The 8,057-nt window shown below is 42.7% G+C and overlaps 1 protein-coding gene across 1 annotated transcript in view; it reads left to right on the top strand.

Moving 5' to 3' along the window:
• Window positions 1-7,351: 7,351 nt before the first annotated feature.
• Window positions 7,352-8,057, top strand: part of CDH8 (cadherin 8) — a 334,891-nt gene continuing 334,185 nt past the window's right edge. The window contains exon 1 of the mRNA XM_058527946.1: window positions 7,352-7,598. The gene's annotated coding sequence lies outside the window, so the exon portion shown is untranslated. The remainder of the gene's footprint in view (window positions 7,599-8,057) is intronic.

The raw sequence follows: 8,057 nt of genomic DNA, 5'->3' as shown, positions 1-8,057 counted from the left end.
TCCTTACGTTGTTGTCTTCCTCTGAGTTCCCAATAATCTTCACTCCAAAACTCTGCAGCACACAAGATGTGCTTTGAGGGAGCCTCTGGGGCTGCATTAGTGAGCCAAACTCCAGGGTACGGAAATAATTCAACCAAGACAAGACATATTATTAGACTGAGCAGATACTAGGGGAAGGGAGTAAATGTAATCTCATCAGAAAATTGAAGTGGACCTTCTGTAAACTGCATTAATTTGGATCTGAAATATGCTTTTCCCCCCAGTCTTCTGAGTTCATATCTGGAAGACTATTGAGAATGTTACTTAATGATTGTTCCCTGGGCCACATTTGCAGGGACAAGTGACAACCTGATATATCCTTTAAAGACCAAAGATCTAGGATCTGGTTTTGTTCTTTGCAAGAACTAGTTATGTAACCTTAGGCTCGGAAGTCAAAAGCTTCACCCAATTCTTTTCTTATAAAATGAAGAGGTTGAACTAGACAGTTTCCCACTGCCCTTTTGACTCTAAAAGCCTGTAACTCTATAAAACCAAGGAAATAATATATTTTCTTCTCACCTCACAAGATTACTGCAAGGATCAAACAAGAGAGCCGATGTGCTTGGAAATATATGAAGGGCTACCTAAGTCTAAATAGTAATAGCAGAAGTGAGCCTTAACCTTGGCCTCTAGTACTGAGGAGTTAAACAAGACCTCAGATGCCATTTGATTTCAAGATTCTCAAATGGTCTCCAGAATGGTGTTGGTTATGCTAAATGGTGTTGGTTGTTTGCTTTTAAAAAATACACATTCTCCTTGGAGAGTTTGATTTAGTTGGTTAACTGTGGAATCTGGGATCTATATTTATAAAACCACAGGCAATTAAAGATTCTGATTCTATTGGGGAATACGTAATGTTCAGTTCATCTTGTATTGCAATGTATGAATCCCTTCTACAGTGAGGCAATATACTGCCTTAAAAGTAGGTTCTCTTGGGTTACTTACTATTATTGTAACATTGTGAGGTAGTGTTGGATTATATTTAAGGTTGGAAACCTGGGTTTAAATTGCACTCTTTAACTTCTTAACTGTGTAACCTTGAGCACGTCACTTAACTCCTCTGAGCCTCAGTTTTCTCATACTTTAAAGGATACCAACAATATCCTTTCCATCCAGTGCCTTAATAATTGAGATACTGTATGTGAAGAAACTTACGAAGTGTATTATAATGTTCCCTAGCCTCCCTCTTTCCTTACCCTTTAAAATATCATAGGTATAAGGGTATTGGTAAAACACAATGTGGCATAATAATCATATTATTAGTAAATAAATCTCTGAGTTGCATAATAGATGTTTAGATATCCTAGCCATCTGAACGGATGTTAATACGTAAGTTTGTTTACAGGTGTCTGCTTCTCTCTCAGAGACTAAGGGTTTAGTGGGTGGTGTTTGGGTGAGTAAAATTACCTTCTGTTATTGTTAGCTGGTTTTAAATTTTAGGGAGATAAGCCCAAATGTATGTCTTGTAGGAATTTCGCCTTACTATTTAGCTGTATTTATTCACATGCAGACATGTTTGCAAAAGCAAGTACGTTTTTCTTCTCTAAATATTCTTTCCCATTTCCTACCATTCCAAGTCTCTTGAGCAAATCCACTATTTACAATAGACTTGTTTTAACGACATGTTTATGAAAACACAAATCGCAATCACAGTTTCCCTCTGGACTACCAAAGAGAATTTGAAACGCTGTTAGTAGATGCAAGATGAAAGGCGGGTTCAACTGTATATCAAATTGTATCTGAGGAGCTGAAATTGTTTTATAAACCTCAATTAGGCCTCATACCACCCCCCTGAGGCAAGAGAGAAGTATTATGCACTTTTATGGAGACACAAACTGAAAACCCATGGAGAGGTTAATCAATTTGCATCAAACGTCTTATAGCTGGTCTGCGGTGAGTTAGGAACAAAACAGAATTTCTTCCTAGGGAGCAACTTACCTTCTTGTATTTGCCTGATTACTAGAGTGTATGAAACTTCTGGAAAATTATGATGAATGTTCAAAAGAAACCCCCGAGAAAGGATTAGCATTTGTTTCCCAGTTTAGTCAATGAGTGATTTGTTTTGCACGCAAAAGCAAGAGCGCCTTTTTTATTCTGCCAAACACTTTTGTAGAAATGACCCCTTTGAGGAAGGAGAAAAGGAAAAGCAGAGCAATACAGGAATTAGGAGAGTGAGTGGTAGAATATTTCTTTTTCTTTCTTCTTTCCACCTCCTTCGACACAGCAACCTGTGCAGATATTGCACGCTAGAGGGCACTTGATGTAGAAGAAAAAAAGCCTCGACATCCACTCCGACAGGACCAGCTGCTGTGCAGGCAGGAGACGCAACCTAACAGCAGTGCCCCGATTTCCAGCCGGCAGCATATCTTTAATAAACGAACAAACAAAAGAATCCTTAGACAGCCTTATGCAGCTTTGACTAATAAAGAAATTCTGTTCGCATTCTCAGTAATGTAATTGCCTTTCAACTTCTTGGAACATTTGTCGAATGCGTATATAGCAGTCTTCTCTCTAATAGCCAACTTGGTAACAACTAACCAGAACTATACACTCTATTTTAGGCATAAGAGATGCTGATGCGACTTTTTTCCTCCCTATACATCTGTATTCCCTTAGACATGTGTAATGATACATTAGTAGAAGTGTGTAAATTTCAAGGATTGGTAATCTTCTAAACCACACTTAAGATCAATTAAATTTAATTATTATGTTTTAATATACTACAATCTGCTATACCAAACTACTAGTACTTCAGAGGGGCGGGAGGAAAGGCTCCCCTCCATTTCTCTTTTCCTTTCTTCTTTTTCTTCTTCTTCCTTTTTTCAAAACACAATGTGAACTATTTTTATAATTTTCCTCTTCACGGCTCCCATGTTAAACAAGAGGGGTCTGAAATCTTAATCTAATAGAGGTTCTCTTTCAGAAAGATCAACACCAAAACAAACAAAAAAAACCAACAAAAATGCTAAGTGTGTAGTCCACCACACCGGGGCTGGCTTACCTGATAGCTTTGTACCAGTCCCCTTAAATCTACCTAGTGCCCCCTTCAGGGTCTGTTTAGAAGCTGAATTGGAGCTTATCTCTTTTCTAGCACCTGGGAAGATGGGAGATAATGCCATCTTGAAAACATTCTCCAAAAGGCTCTCGGCACAGATGTGGTTTTCAGAAAGTGTTTACACCTCCATTTACTGAAAATATAATGGCAAGTTCCAGATTAGTAATTCTAGTCAATATTAAGAGATCCAGACCTAATTTCAGGGACAGAAACAACCAGCAACCAAGAAATGTAGAGCATCACAAGTTTCAATACCAAGCTCAATGATGATTTTACTCCAAGAATCTATAATCATTTCTAAAGAAATCAGTTTGGTTTTTCAAATCCTATAATAAACATTGGGGAAGAGATCACATGATCAATTTAGTATGCATACACTTTTCTTTTTCTTTATTTTATTTTTTAAGATAGTATTCTGTTTTAGAATATTCCAAGACAAAAACAATAAGTATTAACATAATACACCACTTTATTTTTATTCTTCTCATCTTTATATATATCACTTGAGAAAAAGAACAGCCTGAGGCAGTGGTTCTCAAACTTTAGCAAGCCAGAGAATCTCCTGGAAGATTTATTAAAATGTGGATTTCTGAGCCCCACTGATTGGGGCAGGAGAATTTGCATTTCTATCAAGCCCCCTGAGGATAGGGAGGCAGGATCTGGTCCAGAGAACACAGTTTGAGAACCACTGTAATTTCTCCCATTCAGTTAACTTGAGCATTGTCATATTTTTTCATGATTTTAGTACAGAGGCTGGTTTAAAACAAACTCTTAAACTTAAAAAAACAAAAACAAACAAAAACTTTCCTAAACTTATTTAAACATTTATAAATTTCTTAAAACTGCTTTCTTAATTTTTTCATTCTTATGATTTATACTCCGATATTGGAATTCAAAATAAAATTTCAAAGTTTCTTTTGCCTAATGCTACAGTTGTTATATATTACTTACATCTCCCTCCCTCTCACCAAAAAAGAAAAAAAAAGAACATGGTGGATTTCAGATTTCTTCATCAGGATTCCATAACATGAAATGTGGGAAATGGTCTCTGAATTCCTGGAAAATATTACATATTAATTGGTATGACATTTATGTTTTGGCCATCTTCATATTTCACATTCTTAACGTTTTTATTTTAAATCTTATTTTGAAATATCCTTGGCAGGTATCACAAAGAAAAATCCTTTCATTCATGGAATCCACACTCTTCAATCCTGCCTTTAGCAGCTATTCCATGAATGAATTAATTAATTAGTTAATCTAAATTTTAAAGCAATCCAATAAATCTGCAAGTTCTCAGTAATCACGCCATGGTAACACTTTTTTTTTAGTTAGTTTATTTTAGTTTTCAATTGTGTACTGAGAAACGAAAAGAAGAAAAGATTGAATTTTAATGTAGCAAATAATAGATATGTTCCATTCTGCCATTTTCTATTCCAACTATAGAAGTTGGAGTCTTCCTTGCTCTCCCACCCCCTTCCAGAACTCTGCTTCCTATAAGCCATCTGACTCTTCACTCTCCAACTAGCCAGGCACTGGTTTACTGTCTCCCACAGTCAAAATTATAAAAGTCCCACTCGTAGTGCAAAAGAAAAGTATCTTTTACTATATGGAGTCTCTTTCCACCTCATTCAACTGCAGTAGACTCCTCTGCAAAACTGTCTGCCTGTTACTGAAACACAGGCTGGAGGCATCCTGCCTCACCCCACTCTGCACATCAGTCAGCCAAGGTTATTCTGAATGCAATCCTTCCTCTCCCCCTCCCCCACAACTCCTTCTCTGATTATACTCCTGCCCTATCAAGTAATACCTCACCCTTCCTCCTCCAAAATGCACACACGTAATTTCAGTCACCACTCTAAAAAGCCTATGTAGCACAGTCCTCTTCCTGCTGGAAGGCTGTAACCCTGGAGAGGATGCTGAAAAGAAAACAGTTTCTTAAGGAGTTAGGCTTTCACCATTGTTACATTACACTGCATCCTATTAACAGTGGGTGGAATTGTCCAAGAGGCAAATGCCCCATCTTTCAGCATCCCTGGATTATTTTAGAAATATCCTTATAGGGCTTTTAAAACATTATCCTAATTCTCTTTCACACTGCTTAATCATCCTGACCTTTCCTAAGAATTAGGAGAAAATTAGCAGGAAATTCCTACTGCCGTGCTTTGAGCAGAGATTAGCAGATAGAGAGGGTTACCTTGACTTGTAGTTGGCCAAAATTCAGTGAAGACAAGGTGTGTAACTGCTCTCAGAGTAAATGTGGATAAAGCGAGTCAAAACAAACCCATCCTAACCCAAGGTGCTTAAAGACTCTGACTCTTCACTTTGTCAAAATAGTTTTTTTTCCTTTAAGAAAATGAGATTTGAGGATATTGTCTATCTCTACCATTCTGGCTTTCTTTTGAGATGAGTTTGTTACTTGTGACAATTCCCAGCCTTCAGTAACACATAACCTTTTCTTTAGTTCTCATAGATGTAAGAAGGTACCCCAAGGAAAGGTTCAGACCATTTGTTCAAAGTGAAAATGAATGTCTGAAAATTAAGCACAACCCAAGATGTGATCGCTTTCTTTGTCCACTTGGGACTGCATGGTCTAGCAGCCGTTATAATTTGACTGAGATGCATATACTGTTCCTTTTTCCAAGACAGAATTAGCCAATTCCTGAATACCCTGTAAGCAGACAGTCTGAGAAGAGAACAAATAGTTACTTAGTGACCGCCTGAGGGGAAAATACCTCCTGGTTCTCTTCACCTCTCCCTCTCTGCAATAATTCACGAAGTTTCTTGTCTATTACAGTTAGAATGTGAAACACACAGATATGAGACCTATAGTCAATATTCTTTTCAACATTTCAGAACCGGGTGTTACACGCAGTACAAAAAAAACGTCAAATCTGCATAAATATTATAAACATATTGTGCCTATTTTCTCATTCTGTTCACTCTGTCTCATTAGAATCAGACAGTACAAGCTCTACAGACCTTGTGTCTGGTCCTTTTCATCCTTGTCTGCTTCCGTTTCAGCTCTGTCCCCAGATGGTAAAACCCTTCCTCAGAGTTCACCTCTAGCACATAAGGAATGAACTAAATCGGGGTATCCCGTGGAGGGCAGTTTAAAAAAAAAGTAGATTAATTCATCTTATTTCTCACTAATTTTATTAAAAGTTGATCACAGTGGCTGAATATTTCTACCTGTTAGCCTCAGTGATGAGAAGAAAAGAAACCTGGATGGACTAATTCATGATCCCTTCTTCTTGCACTGGCTCTACCCCAGGGTGGCCGTTTCTCAAGATCTGAGTGGAGTCCATCAGAGGACTTGAAGGGGCCACAGGCAGGGCATCTCCCCGTGGACGCAGAGGAGCTGCAGGAATGGTGCCTGAGAGGAGATCTGGAGGCTAGACACGTTGAGAAGACCTAGCAATCCCTAGCTTGATTTGCCAAGCAAGTTCTGCTGTTCTTTTTACACCTACTTACTGCGCGCCCCTCGGGGCTGCCCCTCTGCTCTCCCTCATCCCGTCTCCCCAAAGGAGTAGAAGCGTGGGGATATTAGGAATGCGTTCCATCTACAGGACCACCACACACCACCTCTAAATATTAGCGTCTGAGTAGCAGACAGCGGACTTACAAACACCCCACTCTGCCAGCAGGAGGCTCTTGGAATAATAAGGGGTAAGCTGCCCATGCACACCCCTTTGCCCTGTCGCAGCCTCTTCCTCCCACGGAAAACAGCTGTGGGTGACTAAGAGGCTTTGCAAGATAACGCTTGCCCCAGAGCTCAGGTAGGACTCGAGAGAGAAAGCTTGCGGGTACCTCCTCCGCATCCTTCTATCATCTGCCAGCCCTCTCAGCCGGGAGCCTGGCCCTCCGCGGGCTGCGCGCACCGCTCGAAAGGGCGCATCTTCACCCGGTGGCTCTGGCGGCGGAGACGCGCGGGGCGTGCTCGGGAGCGAGGAGCGAAAAGTTGTGCGCCCACTTGGTAGCTGGCAAGAGGGAACGAGCGAGCGCTGGAGAGCGACGGGGGGAGGCAGGGCGGGGGCGGGGAGGGGGGCTGCTTACATGAATTTCCAAGTGCTAGACCTGCCTCTGCGCTCTGCCCAATGAGATCCGTCAGGGGAGGCACCCGGCTCACTTTTCCACATCACTTCACAGTTACATTTGGCAGGCAGGCGGGCTCGCACGCCGGAGCGCTCAGCCCGGAATTAGTGGATTTATTTGGAATCTCCCTGCCTCCTCGGAGCTCGTCCGCTGTCGCCGGTTTGTGCACGGACGGTAGCGTCAACCCAGCCGCCGCACTTTGTGCTGCGGAACCCCGGAGCCCAGCGCGCCCGCCCTGCATCCCCGCACCGAGCCCCGCAGCTCCGAGAGGCATGAACGGAATCCGGAGGCGCCTGCCCAGCGCGCGGGGACCAGTCGGTGCTCGCCGCCCTCGGGAGCCGACCCCGAGCCCCTCCAGCCATTTGTGAACCAGGAGGCTTGAAATTCGCCAGCGCGGAGCCCCACAAGAGTAAGTGGTCCCTCCTACCCCCCGTTTTCCTCCATGTCCCGAGGACTCAGAAGGGACCGTTTCTTTTAGGAATTCCCATGCCCCTTCGGACACCTTGCGCGCCTCCTTCCCCCTGGATGGTGGATGCGGGTTCCCAGCCCAGGCGCGGGGCTCAGCTGCATCTTCTTTCCTGACATGCACAGCAGATGGGGACACCTCCAAGGTTTTGCCTGTCTTTGCAAACTGCTCTGACAGTAGATCCTGGGAAGTAGCAAGCAGGCTGTGCCCCTCGGGTTTCCCTGCCGGGGTCCCTTCTTGCGGTCGCCTGGCGAATTCGCCGCCTCCCGACACAGGCAGGCGCCGCTGCAGCCGCGCGCCTTCACTGCGGGGTCCGGAGTGCGGCGAATCGGAAGCACTCGCGGCTGGTTGAGAGCCCGAGTGCAGAGGCGAAGGGGCCAGGGATGCCCTCTTGCTGGTTTG

The sequence above is a fragment of the Diceros bicornis genome, chromosome 32, assembly GCF_020826845.1.
Source record: "Diceros bicornis minor isolate mBicDic1 chromosome 32, mDicBic1.mat.cur, whole genome shotgun sequence".
In the NCBI taxonomy this organism is placed as follows: domain Eukaryota; kingdom Metazoa; phylum Chordata; class Mammalia; order Perissodactyla; family Rhinocerotidae; genus Diceros; species Diceros bicornis.
Note: the sequence above shows the minus strand (reverse complement) of the source record. Positions and strands in the feature narration are given on the sequence as shown.